The 22,848-nt window shown below is 42.8% G+C and overlaps 1 protein-coding gene and 1 long non-coding RNA gene across 2 annotated transcripts in view; one reads left to right on the forward strand and one right to left on the reverse strand.

The window, feature by feature from the left end:
• Positions 1 to 22,848, forward strand: part of CA1 (carbonic anhydrase I) — a 74,998-nt gene that overhangs the window by 32,911 nt on the left and 19,239 nt on the right.
• Positions 12,707 to 22,848, reverse strand: part of LOC114116406 (uncharacterized) — a 46,204-nt gene continuing 36,062 nt past the window's right edge. The window contains exons 3-5 of the long non-coding RNA XR_003590340.3: positions 17,156 to 17,240; positions 14,614 to 14,824; positions 12,707 to 13,310 (exon numbers count right to left, since the gene is read on the reverse strand). This is a non-coding gene — a long non-coding RNA (uncharacterized LOC114116406). The remainder of the gene's footprint in view (positions 13,311 to 14,613; positions 14,825 to 17,155; positions 17,241 to 22,848) is intronic.

Consider the following 22,848-nt stretch of genomic DNA (forward strand, 5'->3'; position numbering starts at 1 on the left):
CATCCATAAGATGCATTTTGGGATAATCTTGGCACCAGACCAGTCATCCTGGGCCATAAAACGATTGACTTGAATCTTGTAGAAGGGGAAGCTTACCATACAAATAGTTTCATTTACACAGATTAGGGGAACAACATCTGAGTATAACATAACGGTTTGTCAAGTCTGTTCTGAGCCATATGGAACCGACTTGAAGACAGAGTCTAGAGTAAATGCATAGTACACTAACGTACCTTAAGACAAACCTCTCCATAAGAAAAATGCATTGGTTAACTCAAGGTTTGAGAATAGTTAACTTCAGGTGGGACCAGGTGTCATTATGAAAACACAGTATTTAAAGAGAAACCTCCTTTTAAATTTGTATGAAGTGAAGTCACTCAGTCGTATCCAACTCTTTGCGACACCATGGACTGTAGCCTACCAGGCTCCTCTGTCCATGGGATTTTCCAGGCAATAGTCATGGAGTGGATTGCCATTTCCTTCTTCGGGGGAACTTCCCAACCCAGGGATCGAACCCAGGTGTCCCGCATTGTAGACAGACGCTTTACAGTTTGAGCCACCAGGGAAGTCTTTAAATTTGTATAGAGAAGGGGGAAAATATATATATCACTAATTTGTTTCCTCCTGCAGCTTAAGAGAGAGATGAAAAATGTCTGACACTTGCAGCTTATTTCGTCTGTTTGGAGACTCCTGGCCTTCCTGCCTCTTACCCTCTCAAGAGGAACTCTCAGTTAAAAGAGGAACATTTTGTTAAAGGGGTTTGAGACAGACTAGAGTTACTTATTTGTATAGCACGTGTCTATTTCCTGGAAGAATGTAAGCTTCACAGGGACAGGAATATTTGTTCAATCACAATGAAGATGGTTGCAATGAGGATTCAGTAACGCATGTAAAACTCACCTTGGGCCTTGCTTAACTAAGCATGAGGTTGAGTTCACTTACAACCAATAGAGGTAGCAGGTCTGAAATACAGCATTGGCTATTGTTGGATATCAGTTATCAATGGCACTGGCTGTTGTCAGAGGTACCTTTCTAAAAACTTTTGAATAAAGTTGATTATAGGATTTGGGGGAAAATAAAGAGTGATATTTTCATAGCGATGCATTGCAAGTACTTAAGTCTACACCTCTTAAGTGATTAACGGGTGGGACACTTGGCAGCATTCATCACCTGCACGAAGGGAAATATTTATGGTGCTCTCCTCCAGTGCATGGCACTCCATCAGCAGTGGAAAAGATATCGGTACAAGTTAGCTGCTAAGAAGTTGGAGTTTCTCCCATTATTAGGAAAAGTAACAAGGGGCTGCCTGAAGCCAAAGCGTTGAAAAGTGAAAGCATTTCTTTCACTTTCTCCTTAAACTGTGAGGAGATGAACATGCCCCCAAACACCAGTCATGATGACGGAGCAAACCTGCGTGGGTTTATAACAGTGCTTATAAAAGAAAACTCACATCAAAATCAACCTGACTCACCTTTATGCAACGGTGCCACAGGGGAATTAAGATGAACAGTGCACGTAAATGACTTCATTGGTAATCGTGTTGCCAAGCCACACGTTTTCAGGTTTTCTTAACCACTTCCTCTTATATACCTAGTATCGGCATCAGTATTGATAATTTTTGCAAAATAATATATGATGTATGATATCTTCCTAGAAAATCCAAAAGAATCAATGGGTGACTACTTAGAATTTGAAAATCCAGTCAGATCTCCAGAAGAAATAAAATGTGGAAAAATCCATTCTCTTCTGCTGTATCAGCCACAATCAATTAAAAAATGCAAATCAAGACTATAACGAGGTCATTATCTCACATTGGTCAGAATGGCTCTCTTCAAAAGTCTACAGGCAATAAATGCTGGAGACAATGTGGAGAAAGGGGAATCCTCTTGCACCTTTGGTGGGAGGGTAGATTTATACAGCCTCAGTGGAGAAAGTACGGAGATTCCTTTAGGAGCCAGGAACAAAGCTAGCATATGACCCAGAATTCCCACTACTGAGCATATACCCTGAGGAAAATCACAATTCCAAAAGACACATGAACCCCAATGTTTATTAAAACACTGTTTATAATATCCAGGACATGGAAGTAATCTAGCCGTCCACTGACAAATGAATGGATAAAGAAGTTGGGGTGCATATATACCAAGGAGTATTACTCAGCCACAAGAAGGGATGAAATTGGGTCTTTTGTAGTCATGTGGATGAACCTACAGTCTGTCATAAAAGGGAAGTAAGTCAGAGAGAACCAACCAAATATTGTTTTTATTTGTATATAAATGCATATATATAGAATCTAGGAAAAACTGCACTGATGACCCTATTTGCAAGGCAGAAATAGAGGTGGAGATGTTGGGACTGGACCTGTGGACACTCGGTGAATGAGAGGGCAAGGAGAGCAGCGCTGACATAGATACGCTGCCACGTTTAACACAGGTGGCTAGTGGGAGCTACTGCCGAACACAGGGAGCTCAGCTCTGTGCTGACCTAGACCCACAAGGTGGGCAGGGAGGCTCGGGAGGGAGGGGGCATATTATACTTATAGCTGATTCACGTTGTTCTACAGCAGAAACCAATACAGCATTGTAAAGCAATTATCCTCCCATTAAAAATCTAACAAACCACAAAAAAAAATAGCCAAAGAGCAATATTCTTTACAATACTAATGGAAGTATTACTTTAATATCTTATTTCAAGCACCCTAGGCCTGCCCCCAACATACACACACACACACACACACACACACACACACACACACACACACACACAAAATTAAACCTGCATTTTAGAAAGCAAAATCTCTGGATCATTTGAAACTCCAGATGAAGTTAATTTCCTTGACTTTCCTTCCCTAAATGTAGCAAGGCAATCATGTCCAGGGCTGAAATCCATCTCTTTTCCCCATTTAGTCAGCTTCCTCCTCAATACCCTACCATCTCTATCAATGTGCACCCCTATTAATGAATCTGAGAAGCTTTTCCATGCTCCCTATCTGTGGTCAGCTGAATTGTTTTTGTTGTTCAGTGGCTAAGTCATGCCCAACTCTTTGCAACCACATGGACTGCAGCAATTTTCTTGAAGAGATCTCTTGTCTTTCCCTTCCTATTGTTTTCCTCTATTTATTTGCATTGTTGATTTAAGAATGCCTTCTTATCTATCAGGCTTCCCTGATAGCTCAGCTGGTAAAAAATCTGCCTGCAATGCAGATTTGATCCCTGGTTTGACTCCTGGGTCAGGAAGATCCCCTGCAGAAGGGACAGGCTACCCACTCCAGTATTCTGGCCTGGAGAATTCCATGGACTGTATAGTCCATGAGGTCTCAAAGAGTTGGACAGGACAGAGTGACTTTCACTTTCACTTTCTTTCTTCTCTCTCCTAGCTGTTTTCTGGAACTCTGCATTCAATCGGGTGTATCTTTCCCTTTCTCCCTTGCTTTTCGCTTCTCTTCTTTCCTGAGCTGTTTGTAAAGCCCCCTCAGGCAGCCACTTTGCTTTCTTGCATTTCTATTTCTTTGGGATGGTTTTGGTCACTGCCTCTTGTACAATGTTGCAAACCACTGTCCATAGTTCTTCAGGCACTCTGTCTATCAGGTCTAATCCCTCGAATCTACCAATCACCTCCACTGAATAATTACAGCGGATTTAATTTAGGTCATACCTGAATGGCCTAGTGGTGTCCCACACTTTCTGTATTTAAGCCTGAATTTTGTTCTAAGGAGCTGATGATCTGAGCCACAGTCAGCTCCAGGTCTTGTTTTTGCTGACTGTATACTGATTTCGGTATTGATTATTTGGTGATGTGCTTGTGTAGAGTTATGTCTTGTGTTGTTGGGAAAGGATGTTTCCTATGACCAGTGCTTTCTCTTAGAGAGAAGTCACTCAGTCGTGTCCGACTCTTTGCGACCCCGTGGACTGTAGCCTACTAGGCTCCTCTGTCCATGAGATTCTCCAGGCAAGAATACTGGAGTGGGTTGCCATTTCCTTCTCCAGGGGATCTTCCTGACCCAGGGATCAAACCCGGGTCTCCTGCATTGGAGTCAGACGCTTTAACCTCTGAGCTACCAGGGAAGCCCTAACTCTATTAAACTTTGCCTTACTTCATTTTGTATTCCAAGGTCAAACTTTCCTGTTACTCCAGGTACCTCTTGATTTCCTACTTTTGTATTCCAGTCCCATGGCGACCCACTCTATCACTCTTGCCTGGAAAATTCCATGGATGGAGGGGCCTGATAGGCTGCAGTCCATGGGGTCGCGAAGAGTCAGACTCAACTAAGCCACTTCGCTTTCACTTTTCACTTTCATGTATTGAAGAAGGACATGGCAACCACTCCAGTGCTCTTGCCTGGAGAATCCCAGGGACAGTGGAGTCTGGTGGGCTGTGGTCTAGGGGGTCGCACAAAGACTGAAGTGACTTAATAGCAGCAGCAGCAGCATGATGAAAAAGATATCCTTTTTTGGTGTTAGTTCTAGAAGGTCTTGTAGGTCTTCATAGAACTGGTCAACTTCAGCTTCTTTGGCATTAGTGGTTGAGGCATAGACTTGGATTACCATGATACTGAATGGTTTGCCTTGGAAATGAACCAAGATCATTCTGTCATTTTTGAGATTGCACCCAAGTACTGCATTTCAGACTCTTGTTGACTATGATGGCTACTCCATTTCTTCTAAGGGATTCATGCCCATAGTAGTAGATATAACAGTCATCTGAATTAAATCTACCCATTCCCATCCATTGTAGTTTACTGATTTCTAAGATGTCAGTGTTCACTCTTGCCATCTGCTTGACCATGTCCAGTTTACCTTGATTCATGGACCTGACTTTTCAGGTTTCCATGCAATATTGTGCCCTACATCATCAGGCTTTACTTTGACCACCAGACACACCCACAGCTGGTTACTGGTCAGCTGAATAATGGCGTCCAAAGATTCTCAAGCCCTAATCCTCAGAAATTATGAATTTGGTACTTTATAGGGACTTTGCATTAACTAAGATCCTTAGTTAACTAAGATCCTTAGTTAACTAAGATTCTTAGTTAAAAAATAAACTCTCTCACTGTTTCAATTATTTCCCCATATATTTGCCATGAAGTGATGGGACCAGGTGCCATGATTTTAGCTAATCCTTAGTTAATTTCAGATTAATAATCCTGAGATTGCAGTTATTCTGAATTAGCCAGGTGGGCCTGATATAATCACAAGGTTCCTTATGAGACAGAGAGCAGAAAGAGAAAAGATGCTAAGCATCTGGCTTTAAAGATAGGAAAGTGGCCCTGAGTCAAGAAGTGCTGGCAGTACACCTAGAATCCAGAAAAGGCAAAGTTCATGTTCGACTCTTTGCAACCCCATGAATTGCAGGACTCCAGGCCTCCCTGTCCATCACCAACTCCCGGAGTTCACCCAAACTCATGTGATCATCGAGTCAGTGATGCCATCCAGCCATCTCATCCTCTATCGTCCCTTTCTCCTCCTGGCTTCCAATCCCTCCCAGCATCAGGGTCTTTCCCAATCACTCAATTCGTTGCATCAGGTGGCCAAAGTATTGGACTTTCAGCTTCAGCATCAGTCCTTCCAATGAACACCCAGGACTGATCTCCTTTAGAATGGACTGGTTGGACCTCCTTGCAGTCCAAGGGACTCTCAAGAGTCTTCTCCAACACCACAGTTCAAAAACATCAAATTTTTGGTGCTCAGCTTTCTTCACAGTCCAACTCTCACATCCATACATGACACCTGGAAAAACCATAGCCGTAACTAGATGGACCTTTGTTGGCAAAGTAATGTCTCTGCTTTTTAATATGCTATCTAGGTTGGTCATAACTTTCCTTCCAAGACAGTGTTCAGAGAGTCTAGACATCCCAGGGTAACTGAAGGAGGTCATATGGGCCATGGTTGAATAAGATGTGTTATAACTTCCACCATGTTGTCAACTAGATGTAAGGTACCATTGCAAGCAGCTTCCACTGGGTTCCTGCCCAGAGGAGAGGACAGAACCTAGGATACAATCAGTCTTCTGTTTCTCCAGCTTCCCCTCAGCCTCACTTCTATCTCCATGTCAGACTTTCTTTTAGTTTGAAACCCAGTGTTTTACTCCTTTCAAACTCTCCCCACCAGTTAAAATAAGAAAGGTCCTGATGGGATCATACGCACTTCGTTGAACCTCATTTTGCTTTGTTCACTATTTCCAGCATATCTGTTTTTTACTGTAGTTTATATTTCCCAAAGCCTCACCCACCAACCTGTAAGGACAAATTAAGTCACTGATTTCTTGATTGGACCTGCTGGAATAAGATTTCCTACACTCTGAACCCAAATGAAACCTCACCCCCCCATTCATCCTTGGAGTCCTCTAGGTTTGTCATAGCTTTTCTTCCAAGGAGTAAGTGTCTTTTAATTTCATGGCTGTGTCACTGTCTGCAATGATTTTGGACCCCAAGAATACAAAATCTGCCACTGTTTCATAGACAACATATGAAACAGCAGAGACATCACTTTGTGGACAAATGTCCATATAGGCAAAGCTATGGTTTTCCAGTAATTGTATATGGATGTGAGAGTTGGACCATAAAGAAGGCTGAGCACCAAAGAATCAATGCTTTTTAACTGCGGTGTTGGAGAAGACTCTTGAAAGTTCCTTGGACTCCTAGGAAATCAAACCAGTCCATCCTAAAGGAAATCAACCCTATATAGTCATTGGACGGACTGATTGGCCACCTGATGTGAAGAGCCAGCTCAAAGGAAAAGACTGTGATGCGGGATAGACTGAGAGCAGGAGGAGAAGGGCGTGTAATTATGTAATTGGTATTATACTATATCTATTTTTATCCAATTTAACTTTTTTGCTTAGTTATGCTTTTGAGGTTTATCTGTGTTGATGCATATAGTTCTGTTTATATTCCATTGTTTGACATGAATTTGTCCATTTTCCTGGTTGGATGATATTTGTTTCCAGCTTTTAGCTATTAACCACTGAAAATAATGCAATAATAATTTTTTTCCCTCTAATGGAATTTAAAGCAATTATAGTGTGGAAAACTTAGAATAAGGAGGTATTCTTCAGAGACTGTGGTTATGGTTGTTGCTGAAGGTCAGAGTACTTGGGTTGGGGTAAGAGAAGGGTGGTAAGAAAGAATTGTTTTCCTAGAATATCCCCTCCTTTCTCGTACCTTCTTCCTGACTCTGACAACTTTTGCCTCCTCTCTTTCTGCCACCAAGACTCTCCCAAGTAACCACAAGAGCCAGCCTAAACTCTTCTAATAGAAATAGTCTGCATTTGGAATTTCCACCTCTATGAAATTTGAACAAAGTGGTAGAAACCCACCAAACTTTATTTTTCTCATCTATAAAATTTAAAATAATATTAATAACTTAAGAGTGTTATTGTGAAAAGTGAGAGATAATATTTGGGATCTCTAGGCAGATTAGACTGATCCTAATGGCACCCCACTCCAGTACTCTTGCCTGGAAAACCCCATTGACAGAGGTGCCTGGTGGGCTACAGTCCATGGGGTCGCTAAGAGTCGGACATGACTGAGCGACTTCCCTTTCACTTTTCACTTTCCTGTATTGGAGAAGGAAATGGCAACCCACTCCAGTGTTCTTGCCTAGAGAATCCCAGGGATGGCAGAGCCTGGTGGGCTGCTGTCTGTGGGGTTACACAGAGTCGGACACGACTGAAGCGACTTAGCAGCAACAGCAAAGAAAACTGGAGTATGTCCCCTCCTGTTGAATCTCGGGAGCTCTGACTTAGCACCTCTGAAAATCATTTCTCTAGCAGGGCAATCAACGTTTTAAATGCAGACTCATGCCTCCAAGAGCTTATTCCTGGATAAAGAAAGTTGAAGTCATCAGCCTCAAGGCCTGAGCCTGGAAATCGGTGCTGTCTCTTTCACCCAATCCTACTCGTCAAAGCAGGACTAGAGGACGGGAACAGTCTATTCAGTGATCTCATCAATCATGATGCTCTCCTTCCTTCAAACCTATTAATAATGTTCCACCTCATTTAGTATACCAGAACTTTACACATATTCGGCCCTGAAGGACTGTTTCCATGTCTACTTCCCTAAAGGCATTTCATATCAGCTTCCCCTGTTCACTGTGCTTCAGTTTTTGTTTCCATTCTTTGGCAGGTAGCAGACCACCCCCCAGAATCTCTGATTTAAGGCAACTGTGTTTTTATCTCACAGTTGTGCAGTGTGGGGGATCAGCGGTAGCAGGACTGTTCTTCTGGCTTGCCTGGGCCACTCCTGCAGCTGTGTTTAACCGGAGGCTCAGCAGGAAGCTAAACTCTGTTGGCACCCTTGGGTGATCAGGCTTGGCTCTCCAAGTGGTGTTTCCCTTTGCAGGAGGCAAGACCAGGCAGGCTCTCTCTCAAGGCCCACCTGTGTTCCAAGTAAGTGCTTATCAAGCTCCTGTTGTTCGCTGATGTCCCATGAGCCAAGGAAGTCATGCAGCCAAGCTCAAAGTCAATGGGGGGCGGGAGTGGATTTCACAAGGGCATGAACGCCAGTGGGCAGGGCTCATTGGGGGCCATTAATGTGACTAGACACAAAGGCCTGATTTCATTTCCTAGAGTTCACCAGGTTCTTTTCTACCCTAGGTTGCAAGGTTTCCTCCTTTAATCAATCCACAAATATTCAGATACCTCAGGTACCAAGATCGGGGCCCTTATGAAGTTTTCCTTTTAAGAGGGGAAACACAACTAGCAAGTGCAAAAGTAAGCCAGGTAGTTTCAGAGGTTATAAGAGCTCTGCAGAAATCAGTCAGGGTCGCGGGCAGAAAGTGACTGGGCAGAGGTGGAGAAGGTGAGTTGAGTAGATCAGGAAGACCTGAGAGACGGCTCGGGATCTGGTCTGCAGGATGAGAAGGAGCCGGCCCGGAGCGGCACAGCCTGCCCTCCGCCAGTGCCGGTCTCTCAAGCCACGTCTTTACACAGCGGGCGCCGGCTCCTCTCGACCTGAAGACCACCTCTCTCGGTTGGCTCCCTCTGTCTGCCTAACTTAAAGTAGCCTATCTTGCCCTCACCAGCCCCTACCTAGCTTAGTCTTTTAAAGAACTTACACATTTCAGGTATTTGGTCGTTGTTTACTTGTTGCAAGTCCTCAATAAGCTATAATTCCCAAGAAAATAGGATCATGTCCCAGTGTTTCTTGAATAATTTCTTCAGTCAGTTCAGTTCAGTTGCTCACGTGTGTCTGATTCTCTGCGACTGCATGGACCCCAGCGGGCTAGGCCTCACTGTCCATCACCAGCTCCCGGAGTTTACCCAAACTCATGTCCATGGAGTCACGGATGCCACCGGATAGAACTATGATTATTTAGCATTCAAATATTTGGTAAGCATACACATAAATGAATTAAGCTAGTCTCAGTCTGAAAGGATGACCACAAATGCCTGGCGTGAGACAGGTTCCCAAGTCTGATTCTTGATGAGTCCAGGCTGCTGCGGTCCTATAGGCTGGTTTGGGGCCATCCGCTTTAGGGAGGTTTCATTTTCAAAACTCCTTGGAGCTTCCTGGACTCTGAGTCTTGGTCAAAGCTGCCCCATCTACCTCAACAGGTTTCCATCATTTTAAAACCCAGAAAGGAAACTTGGGAGTCAGTTTCCTTAAAAACTCCCCAGAGATTCCTTTACAAAATTCCTACCTCTCTCTCCTGCTACTTTCAAAATTCTTCATGGGGAAAAAAGAAAAAGATTTTAATTCTGTATCTTTAGACACCTCCTCCTCCCATGAACAATGATAACAGTGGTCAATCACCCTACTTTGCTTACCAGATAGCAGACACTTGAGGCATAATATTAGTAGCCCTCCCTTCAATCCTGCAAGGTAGAAATTCTTTTCCTCGTTTTCCAGGTGGGGAAACAGACTGTCAGAGGTCAAGAAACGTCCACAGTGTCATCTCAGGGTTAAGTGGTAGAGCAGATAATCCGACTCCTGAGTCCAGAGCTGATGGTGTCCCTGCCACCCACGTTGCCATTATGTTGACCCACTTCACACACGAGAGGGAAATTCAGATCCACCATGACTTGCTCCCAACCCTGGACTCCAGAACTTTCTGCAAACCAAACACTTTTCTGCAAAAATCTCACCTGACTTGGCCTGAACTCATTTGTGAACAGAACTTGACCTGAACTGATATGAAGCTAATTATACTCCTTACCTATGCCACTTATTATCACTAGTCATGCAGTTTGGTATAAAAGTAATAAAATGTTAAATTACAGGGTGCTTTTTCACCTCTTAGTGCCCCATTAGGACATTAAATATCTAATACCTGCCCTGTAATGCTCCTATAAGATCTGAAAAGTTCTAGACTCTGAAGCACACGTGTTCCCAGGAGTTTCCGATGAGCAACCGGGAATCTGTTATATTTATGAGTGATCTTGTCGTCCACAAAGCTTTTACAAAGCGGAAGGAATTTTTTCTTATCCTCTTCTCACACCCAAAGAGGAATTGAGGAAAATTTCTAATGTGCCATATTTTCTTGCTTTCTACAAAGCCACTTCATTCTGTGGTTTCAAGGTATTAGCTGTACTTGATGTCAAGAAAACTTTGCAGTTATTTGTCTGAGAAAAAAAATCAATTTTAAAAATTAATAACATGCTAAAAAAGGGAGGTAAAGGCCAAAAATGTATGCAGAATATACTAACTGTATTCTTTGAAAGAGAAAATCTGCACTTTTTTCATATGTATTTATCAACTAGAAAAGTATGAGCAAAATTGATGACTGTGGTTTGCTCTGCGATGATTGAGGGAGATTTTTTTTTTTTGGTACCCTTTTATACCTTTAAGTTTAGAACCACGTGGACTTATATCCACCGAGAAACTTAAATTTGTAAGTAAACATACTCATGAATGATTTTTCACAATGTGTGAGAGACTCGAGACCCAGGTGCGGAATCAGCAGAGTTACAGCTCACAGCCTGGTGTCAGTCATTCACGCAGCACACAGCTAATGGCCCGTGTGTCTCTTGCTTTCTCCCTTTCCCGTTTAGGACAGGTGTTTCCGCTCATCTTCCATCCCTGAAGAGCACGCGCTGGCCTTTGTTTCTGCCTCATGCCAGCCTGCCCTCTCTGCCCCTTCAGTCCCCGGACAGTATTCTTCTCTGGCCAGAGCTCTCAGCCCCTGGCCTAAGTGGTCACTTGAGCCAGGGCAGGATGAGAGGGTCCTGAACAGGAGGCTGGGCAAAGCTGGAGAGCAGGGGTGGTCAGAGCAGGCCCGCGGGTCTCGGCAGGCAGCAGTCGGGCTGAGATGGGCAGCTCCAGACAAGGCCAAGGCGGGGCGCAGCTCGGGAACAGGGCCTACGGTGCAGAGGGCAGAGCTACTGTGGCTGCACCCGGGACTGAAGCTGGGGTGCAAGTGTCGGCTGGACGTTCAAGCTGGGCACAAAGAACAGAGTTCACCTTCCAGAAAAGACAGGCTCATATGTGTTTATGCCAGAATGGAGCTATAGCATTCCCACTGGACTGGAGAAGACTCTTGAGAGTCCCTGGGACTGCAAGGAGATCCAACCAGTCCATCTAAAAGAGACCCAGTCCTGGGTGTTCATTGGATGGACTGATGCTGAAGACGAAGCTCCAATACTTTGGCCACCTGGTGTGGAAAAAGGACTCATCGGAAAAGACCCCGATGCTGGGAAAGATTGAAAGCTGGAGAAGGGGAGGACACAGGATGAGATGGGTGGATGGCATCACCAACTCAATGGACATGAGTTGGAGCAAACTCTGGGAGATGCAACGAGTCAGACATGACTGAGCAACTGAACTGAACTGAACTGGACTGGTTTAAGCACTTTTCCCCCTGAGGAAAATGAGAAAGGTCAGGATTCTATACCTGCTGCTTGTAACACATAGTGGACATGATTCCCTCCCCTCCCTCACAAAGGCCGGTCCCGCCCAGTGTTATACTCCAAGAAGCAACAGGTCCCGGAAACCCCTGCAAACTTGCGTTGTCCTTTCCCTAAAGACTTCCCTGGTGGTTCAGACAGTCAAGTGTCTGTCTACAATGCGGGAGACCCGGGTTTGATCCCTGCATCAGGAAGATCCTCTGGAGAAGGAAAAGGCAATCCACTCCAGTACTATTGCCTGGAAAATCCCATGGACAGAGGAGCTTGGTAGGCTACAGTCCATGGGGTCTCACAGAGTCTGACATGACAGCGACTCATTTCACTTCACTTCCCCTAAAGTTGGGTTGGAATGACCTGGGGGCAGCCTTGGTGGCTAAGGAGGCAGGCTGGTGACCTCAGCGACAGTGTGGGTGCAACGGTGAGTCACACACTCAATGCACAGCTCATTTCAACAACCAGAAGTCGTGGCGCCCAGCTGCCGTGGTACCATTTGTCTTACGCTTTGTTCATATTGTGATGAGGGGATTAAGCTGGGCTCAGTTTAGCTTTATGTAAACACTGCAATTCAAGGCTTGTACATAGCTGTACTTCAATCCTCCTAAATGTAATAGATTCAAAAATCTCTCAGGGGCCTCCGTTTATCATCCATCTTTGCACTGGCTCAACAGGAGCCTTACAAAAATAATATAATGCTGCCTCCCTCACCTCTAGTTTCTCTGCAGAGGGAATGGAAAGAACTGGACCCTCAAGCTCACTTTGAAAGAGGCAAGCGGGAAGGAGACCTAGAGCAGACCATAAATCTGTTGGCTGAGGCAGGACACCTTCCCTGTCAGTCTTTGCTCCATCCAAATGGAAACATGGGTGATCTAGGATTACCCTCCCACAGGGCTGATCGGTCAACGCACTGAAAGGTCACGTCTATAAAGGCTGGCGTTTCTCTCCCTGCCAAGCTGCTTTCTGAGTGGACGTCATACTCATCTCATGCAGAAGGCATGTTCTCCATGCCAGAACGCTGCTGCTAATATTTGATCTATCTTTTCTTCAGGCTTCATGATGTCTAGTTGCTGTTAGATGATCATTCCTTTCTTCCTCATCATTCCAACTTTGTGTTCTAAGCACTTGAATCCTTCAGCAAAGTTTTATTTTCCACCTCTCATTTTAAAGTGATTCTTTTACAAAGATAGCAACCAAAGTAAAGAGCTTTATTTCCGGAAGTAACTTTATGTGAATAGTCGGTGTGCCTTTGGAAGGAGCCACTGGCCTTTACTAATACTGTCAGCTTCCCCAGCAAACCACACGGCACTGTCTGTGTAGTATTGTAAGCGGGGAGAGGAAGGACTAGAAACACAATCTTCACCAAAAAACAAAACAGGATCGAAAGGGGTAGCAACAGCTGGAAGCAGCTGCGAGCAACTGCACAGTGGAATCCTGTCCAACTCTGCAGACGGACGTCTGAGGTCTCTTGGTGCCTGGAACAAGAGGAACAAAAGACCACTTTGTAAGAATGTCACACCTAAACCCAGCCAGCTAGCACCCCCAGAATTCGGCAACAGGAGGCATTCATCTTCTTAGATCCAATCACTGCACAAAATCAGCCCTATTTGTTCTAGGAAGTCCACACACATGAACTTCATCTTAACTGGAGCTTGGTTCTTAGCCACCGGGGCCCCTAAGGATTCCTACGGACTCTGTGGGTCTCCATTTCAAAAGCATTATTGACATGAAGCTGGGAGGTTTTCCTGGAGTTCTTTCTCACCAGACTGGTTCTGGCTGCCTCCCGGGTGATGATGGAAAAGGAAGGCGCTAGCCAGCATGTCATCCCCTCATTTTGTAATCATCAGGCAGTTGCACAAAGGTTCAGTGGAACTTTACCAAGGAGTCAAAGGCACAGTCCCGGGCAGTCTTAAAGGATTTAGGACTGTTAAGGGCACTACCCAAGTATTGCATCTTAAGGAACTCCACCACCGGCCAGGTAAACTAGGTATAAGGGAAGGCAATCATCGCCTTTTCACTCTCAATCGTGACCTTTGGAAACCCAAGCCCTTTCAAGTCACAGTTGAGAACTTCTGCTCTACCTCGTCAACATTTCTTGATCCCAAAAAGGAGCCGTAAGAAACCGCAGGGAAGGACCCTGCACACTCTTGCCGTGGAGTCATTGCTAAAGGAGGAGTATTTTATCAGAGATGCTTAAGAGTCCTTAAAATCCTTCACTTATGGCCAAGTCCCTCTTAGAAATGAGCTTAATGTAAGTTCTATATTAGGTAGCTCTCATTTGCCTCAGGGCTTTCCAGGTGGCCCTAGTGATAAAGAATCCACCTGCCCATGGAGGATATGTAAGAGACACGGGTTTGATCCCTGGGTTGGGAAGATGCCCTGGAGGAGGAAAAGGTACACTACTCCAGGATTCTTGCCTGGAGAATCCCAAGGACAGAGGAGCCTGGAGGGCTACATTTCATGGGGTCACAAAGAGTCAGACACAACTGAGAAATGTAAATAACAGCAGAAAAGATTCACAATAAAGCCTCTAGCAACTAAACAAGAGATCTGCACATGGGGGACAAGACTGCTATTTGGCCTTTAGCGCAAAGGACAAGAATCTTTCCTGAAAGCCTGTTCTAGGGATTCTAATGTAAAATTTCTTTTTCTTCTTTTAGCCCTAGGAATAGAAGAGAGGAGGGTATATTAAGGTCCATCCTGTACTCTAATCCTTCACCCTTAGGACTAGAAGAAATAAAGTAGATTTTTGTGTGAATGTAGAAATATGTTTACCACCTATACCGGAAGCAGGGAGTTGAAGTCATGTGGAGCTTGGTTTCTCCAAAGACATGTTGCAAGCGTGGGCATGAAAGAGTGTCCCGGGCATTTAACCCTCCTGTCCAAGTGAACCGCAGTCCACGCAGTTTCCCATTATCAGCAGTACACCCAGCGGAAAGATCACAGCTGTGCTTCACTGTGCATCAGCTACGCGCCTGTATCTCTAATCCTGATAAGAAAAGAAACACCTTCAAGAGAGTGCTATCATTAAACCAGCTCAAAAGAAATAATACAATGATTCAGAGAAATTGGGATTAAAAGTTTTTGGTTAATGCTAACGCCTGAAAATAGTCGTGAAGCAAATGAAAGTCTTTAGAGACCTAAGGAGCATTGTGTTCATAGCAATGGCTTCATCCCCCTGAGCTGGCTGTGTTCACTGGATGAAGATCAATAAACAGACTCTCGGCAACGTGCGTGCTCTGTGCACTCCGAGTCACTCTGCACACCGCTATTGCCACTCTTCTTTAGTAGCCTCAGCAAGACAAGGATAAGTTAACAGTAAATTAAAATGGCAACCTCGGGCATGCAGCCGTGGATATTTCCACTACTAAAAGGCAAGACTTCTTTCTGAAGTCAGGATCTAGTAAAAAGCTTCAAAGGACTTTTAAAATCTTAGAGGCAATAAAAACTAGTAAAACAGTAAATATTTCTTTCAGTGGCTGCTAATATTTGTATTCTTCCTAAAGGTGGAAATGTCAGGAAGATGACATTTCTCTTAAAAGTGTGTTTGTAAAAGTGTCTAAATGTATTCGATCAGAGATCTTTTCACTGAAGCATATCTTTCGGTTATAAGATTGTGAAGGCAGATTCATACAGCCCCCAGATGCATCAGAAAAGGCTGCGATACCACTAATGCAATGCCCTGAAAGAGCCTGCAGTTTGTTAGCAGTCCAACCTGGCTCAGGTCCTCTCACAAAAGTGAGGGGCTAGAGGAGACATGCACGTTCATTTTCATCCACATATCTGTGACTCTAAAGCCAGTGATCCACAGTCTGCATATTAAAAACCACAGGATCAAGAGAGGACATATTCAGTTGCAAATGTGTTTTAGAAATCTAGCCTTTGATAAAAAATGGTGTGAGAGCTAAGAGAATTATTTGGGAAGTCAGGAGAAAATGTTTTTAAATCTTCAAATAACTTTTTGGTAGATGGACCCCAGCAAAGTTTGCATGAAAGATGTTACAACAAGGCAATTGGTGTGACTGACTTTCACCCCCTTTAATACTGAAGTTTGAGTACCTACCTCCTTTCATGTTTACATGTGGGATTTAGTTTAATCTGTGGCAAGCAGATTTCTGTTACACAACTGTTTGAACTGCAGGCCATACACAATCACTTGAACTATTTTACTTAATTTCATGTATTTATATTATGTATTTACCTGAGAGTTAAAAATCAAACTTTTTTGAGGCTGAAGTTAATCATTTACATTTGTGCAGTATTTTAAGGTTTGTAAAGCATTATGCATGCTATTTTCTTTTTAGATGAAAAATATTGTTTAACTATGTCATCTGCTATAGAGGAGCTCATTAATTCCCTAAGCATTATAAGAGATAAGACATAAATATTATTTTGTCTGTTTTAAAATAAATACAAGGATGATGCATCTAACCTGCTCAAGTAACCCATTCATCTAGTAGAAGAGGCTCAACAATTAGCTTTAAAGTGCATAAGCCTATATTTTCAGTGTGTTCGGTATGTATCTTTCCAATCGGAGATTTTTAACATGTATGACAATCAACTAGACATATTTAAAATGAAATGTTTTCAAAAGCAAGAAATTGTAAGAAACCAAAAGCCTCTATGCTGTGGATTAAAATAGTCACCTTGGTTGACTTGGTTATTAGAAAAATATTCATTAGTGAATTTTACAACTGCCTTCAAAAATAAAAATAAAATGTTCCAAAGCAGGAAATATTAAGTTAAAAGTTTTTCTTTAAGTTCATGGATTTATGAAATTTGTATGTCAAAACTTCAAACCACATTTCAAGAGTTAACTTTTTTTTTTTTACTTATTTTTAGTTTTTTATTTTTTAAATTTTAAAATCTTTAATTCTTACATGCATTCCCAAACATGAACCCCCCTCCCACCTCCCTCCCCACAACATCCCTCTGGGTCATCCCCATGCACCAGCCCCAAGCATGCTGCATCCTGCATCAGACATAGACTGGCGATTCAATTCACATGATAGTATACATGTTAGAATGTCATTCTCCCAAATCATCCCACCCTCTCCCTCTCCCTCTGAGTCCAAAAAGTCCGTTATACACATCTGTGTCTCTTTCCCTGTCTTGCATACAGGGTCGTCATTGCCATCTTCCTAAATTCCATATATATGTGACACTTACAAGATATCAAAAAATTTAACACTTATAAAGACCAACATTTTCACTCTCCCAGCAGTGACTGACAGACACTGACAAGTTACTTCATTCCTCCATTAATAGAACTGAAAAGGGAAAGTTGTTTTCTGAGTTCCAAATATGAACATGAGTTTACCTCCAGCAAAGCTCATTCACACCTGAGTTCAGACCAGTGCGTTTGGGTGGGTGTAGTCCCCGATGAGGGTTCTATTCTTCCAAGTCTTTAAAAAAATACAATAATTAAAGTTCAAAATGATCACTTAATTGTTCTCTCTAAAGTGTTTATTGAACACCACCATTTACCATGCATGTTATAATTAAAGTTAACATAGTGAGAGAAAAAACAATTATAGAGCCCATTGTTGTCAAGCTGTCAGTATAGAGATGGTTATAGCTATCAAGCAAGTAAACAAATAAATTTCAGAATGGAAAAAATTAATAATTTCAAGATGCAACAAATGTAATGAAAGAACTATGTTGGAAGGAAGTAATAGAGTGACTGAGAACTGGGGAATATGTTAAATTTGGAGGTCAGGAAACCTGTCTCTGAGAAGGTGATATCTGAGCCTGTGAAAAGATCTGGATACAGAGAAATTCGGACAGAGGGGAGAGCAAGTGCAAAGTCCTAAAATGGGAACAAGCATGGAATGGGTGGACACAGACTTCCATTGGAAAGAATGAAGCTGGTACAACAGCTTGTTCCAAGGGGAGAGAAAGACCAATTTGGAAGAAATAACCCAGCCATTTAAACTGATTCAGCAGAATTTCCAGTTCTGTTACTGCAGAAATCATCAAGCTAATATTACCATTTTCCATGTCCCACGTCTCCACTACAATTAAGCTTTCTCTTGTCACCCTAAACAATATCAATTCTGGAGAAGCAGGGAAGTTAAGAAACGATGTGAGAGTTATGCCAAATGTAATAAACATGACACTTGATTTTCACTATGTATATTTCCTTATTTTAGGAAAAATATGGGTTCCAGGCAATCCACATATCCTATGGAGTATGCATTATAGAACTGCTACTGTCTTTTGGAATTTCTTTTCGGTGGCATTTAACAGATTTCTACCATAATAAGACATCATTCTTTCACTAGTTCTCTACCAAAGAACTATTTTTAATTATAAATGTAAACTTGGAACTCATCATAATTTATTTCCCTTCATAATAGTTGATGTTCCCAATTTTAAAATATTAAAGTAGGAATCAAAGGAAAATGTTCATTTAGGAGACTAAGAGAAAAAATCAGATAAGAAACAAAAAGACTTTAAGATATAATTTAGAGTTGGCTAAAAATGGTTTTCAAATTTTGTGAAACACTGAGAAAATGTCTCTGCTCCATTGAAAACATTCTAGGGCACTAAATTATCTTCGGTAAAGTTAATTGATGCTATTCAATAATTAAATGTCATCAGCTATCCAGTTCAGTTCAGTTGCTCAGTCGTGTCCGACTCTTTGCAACCCCATGAATCGAAGCACACCAGGCCTTCCTGTCCATCACCAATTCCCGGAGTTCACTCAGATTCACATCCATCAAGTCCGTGATGCCATCCAGCCATCTCATCCTCTGTCGTCGCCTTTTCCTCCTGCCCCCAATCCCTCCCAGCATCAAAGTCTTTTCCAATGAGCCAACTCTTCCCATCAGGTGGCCAAAGTACAGGAGTTTCAGCTTTTACATTATTCCTTCCAAAGAAGTCCCAGGGCTGATCTCCTTCAGAATGGACTGGTTGGATCTCCTTGCAGTCCAAGAGACTCTCAAGAGTCTTCTCCAACACCACAGGTCAAAAGCCTCAATTCTTCGGTGCTCAGCCTTCTTCACAATCCAACTCTCACATATGCATACATGACCACTGGAAAAACCATAGCTATTAAGTAAGTTTAAAGCCAACATTTTACAGACAGCCTGTTAAAGATGGTCATGTGATAAAATACAGAAGAGGATGTGCTTTTGGGTTCTGCATTCAAATCCTGCCTCGTTCACTGGAATTTTCTGAGCCTCAGTTAGTCCTCTTTAAAAATGGTGTGAAAGTGAATCACTCAGTCGTGTCCAACTCTTTGCAGTCCCATGTACTGTAGCCTGACAGGCCTCTCCATCCATGGAATTTTCCAGGCAGGAGGAATGAGACTAACCTAACCCCAAGTCTACTGTGAGAACTGAATTAGATCATCATTTTTAATGTTATTCAGTGAACCATAATCTTTTCTAGCCTATTGCAATACTCCTAAATGCATGCATAGTGAAATAGTTCATCTTAATCACAGTACATGTTTTGTGTTCAGATGCTCAGTCATGTCTGACTCTTTGCACCCATGGACTCTAGCTCGCCAGGCTCCTAGGTCCATGGAATTTTCCAGTCCAGAATCCTGGAGTGGGGAGCCATTTCCTCCTCCAGGGAATCTTCCCAACCCAGGGATCACACCCACGTCTTTATGCCCCCTGAATTGGCAGGCGGATTCTTTACCACTAGCACCACTTATATCGGTTCATTTCAGTTCAGTCGCTCAGTCGTGTCCGACTGTTTGCGACCCCATGAACCCCAGCATACCAGGCCTCCCTGTCCATCACCAACTCCCGGAGTTTACTTAAACTCATTCATGTCCACTGAGTGGGTGATATCATCGGGCCATCTTAGGAAGCACAGTAAATATTTTAGCCTCTTTTAGTTCCTTTGTGTGTTTGCTGCAAGAATTTTATTTATTGCAAAGGATGGTTAAGAGATAAAATTAGGGCATATGGCTTAAGAGTAAAGATAATATCAACATTTTAGCTTTAAGTTTTTTTCAGTAAATATTTGACTACTAAAAGTCCATTTTATAAGATAGAAGCAAGATCTGATGCTGTAAAGAACAATATTGCATAAGAACCTGGAATGTCAGGTCCATGAATCAAGGCAAAGTGGAAGTGGTCAAACAAGAGATGGCAAGAGTGAACGTCGACATTCTAGGAATCAGTGAACTAAAATGGACTGGAATGGGTGAATTTAACTCAGATGACCATTGTATCTACTACTGAGGGCAGGAATCCCTCAGAAGAAATGGAGTAGCCATCATGGTCAATAAAAGAGTCCAAAATACACTACTTGGATGCAATCTCAAAAACAACAGAATGATCTCTGTTCGTCTCCAAGGCAAACCATTCAATATCACAGTTATCCAAGTCTATGCCCCAACCGGTAATGCTGAAGAAACTGAAGTTGAAAGGTTCTATGAAGACCAACAAGACCTTTCAGAACTAACACCTAAAAAAGATATCCTTTTCATTATAGGGGACTGGAATGCAAAAGTAGGAAGTCAAAAAACACCTGGAGTAACAGGCAAATTTGGCCTTGGAATGTGGAATGAAGCAGGGCAAAGACTAATAGAGTTTTGCCAAGAAAATGCACTGGTCTTAGGAAACACCATCTTCCAACAACACAAGAGAAGACTCTACACAAGGACATCACCAGATGGTCAACACCGAAATCAGATTGATTATATTCTCTGTAGCCAAAGATGGAGAAGCTCTATATAGTCAACAAAAACAAGACCAGGAGCTGACTGTGGCTCAGATCATGAACTCCTGATTATCAAATTCAGACTTAAATTGAAGAAAGTAGGGAAAACCGCTAGACCATTCAGGTATGACCTAAATCATATCCCTTATGATTATATAGTGGAAGTGAGAAATAGATTTAAGGTCTAGAACTGGTAGATAGAGTGCCTGATGAACTATGGAATGAGATTCACGACATTGCACAGGAGACAGGGATCAAGACCATCCCCATGGAAAAGAAATGCAAAAAAAGCAAAATGGCTCTCTGGGGAGGCCTTGCAAATAGCTGTGAAAAGAAGAGAGGTGAAAAGCCAAGGAGAAAAGGAAAGATATAGGCATCTGAGTGCAGAGTTCCAAAGAATAGCAAAAAGAGATAAGAAAGCCTTCTTCAGCAATCAATGCAAAGAAATAGAGGAAAACAACAGAATGAGAAAGACTAGAGATCTCTTCAAGAAAATTAGAGATACCAAGGGAACATTTCATGCAAAGATGGGCTCGATAAAGGACAGAAATGGTCTGGACCTAACAGAAGCAGAAGATATTAAGAAGAGGTGGCAAGAATACACGGAAGAACTGTACAAAAAGATCTTCATGTCCCAGATAATCACGATGATGTCATCACTAATCTAGAGCCGGACGTCTTGGAATGTGAAGTCAAGTGGGCCTTAGAAAGCATCACTAGGAACAAAGCTAGTGGAGGTGATGGAATTCCAGTTGAACCATTTCGAATCCTGAAAGATGATGCTGTGAAAGTGCGGCACTCAATATGCCAGCAAATTTGGAAAACTCCGCAGTGGCCACAGGACTGGAAAAGGTCAGTTTTCATTCCAATCCCAAAGAAAGGCAATGCAAAAGAATGCTCAGACTACCACACAATTGCACTCATTTCGCATGCTAGTAAACTAATGCTCAAAATTCTCCAAGCCAGGCTTCAGCAATACGTGAACTGTGAACTCCCTGATGTTCAAGCTGGTTTTAGAAAAGGCAGAGGAACCAGAGATCAAATTGCCAACATTTGCTGGATCATGGAAAAAGCAAGAGAGTTCCAGAAAAACATCTGTTTCTGCTTTATTGACTATGCCCAAGCCTTTGGCTGTGTGGATCACAAGAAACTGTGGAAAACTCTGAGAGAGATGGGAATACCAGACCACTTGACCTGCCTCTTGAGAAATCTGTATGCAGGCCAGGAAGCAACAGTTAGAACTGGATATGGAACAACAGACTGGTTCCAAATAGGAAAAGGAGTACATCAAGGCTATATATTGTCACCCTGCTTTTTTAACTTATATGCAGAGTACATCATGAGAAATGCTGGACTGGAAGAAACACAAGCTGGAATCAAGATTGCTAACCTCAGATATGCAGATGACACCACCTTTATGGCAGAAAGTGAAGAGGAACTAAAAAGCCTCTTGAAGAAAGTGAAAGAGGAGAGTGAAAAAGTTGGCTTAAAGCTCAACATTCAGAAAACAAAGATCATGGCATCTGGTCCCATCACTCCATGGGAAATAGATGGGGAAACAGTGGAAACAGTGTCAGACTTTATTTTGGGGGCTCCAAAATCACTGCAGATGGTGATTGCAGCCATAAAATTAAAAGACGCTTACTCCTTGGAAGAAAAGTTATGACCAACCTAGATAGTATATTCAAAAGCAGAGACATTACTTTGTTGACTAAGGTCCATCTAGTCAAGGCTATGGTGTGTTTCCTGTGGCCATGCATGGATGTGAGAGTTGGACTGTGAAGAAGGCTGAACACTGAAGAATTGAGGCTTTTGAACTGTGGTGTTGGAGAGGACTCTTGAGAGTCCCTTGGACTGCAAGTAGATCCAACCAGTCCATTCTGAAGGAGATCAGGCCTGAGATTTCTTTGGAAGGAATGATGCTAAAGCTGAAACTCCAGTACTTTGGCCACCTCATGAAAATAGTTGACTCATTGGAAAAGACTCTGAGCTGGGAGGGATTGGGGGCAGGAGGAGAAGGGGACGACAGAGGATGAGATGTCTGGATGGCATCACTGACTCGATGGACGTGAGTTTGAGTGAACTCTGGGAGTTGGTGATGGACAGGGAGGCCTGGCGTGCTGCAGTTCATGGGGTTGCAAAGAGTTGGACACGACTGAGCGACTGAAATGAACTGTACTATCAAAATTTATTTCTGCACTTTTGCATTACTTTTTTAAAATATATTTGATGTCCGATCGGGTTACATGCTCCTGGTCCAGTGCCAGGACCTGTGGGTTTCTGTGGAATGTTCTAACAGGCCTGGGAACCCTTCTGCAGCATTTGCTTGCA

This window comes from Ovis aries, chromosome 9, assembly GCF_016772045.2.
Source record: "Ovis aries strain OAR_USU_Benz2616 breed Rambouillet chromosome 9, ARS-UI_Ramb_v3.0, whole genome shotgun sequence".
Taxonomy (NCBI): Eukaryota; Metazoa; Chordata; class Mammalia; order Artiodactyla; family Bovidae; genus Ovis; species Ovis aries.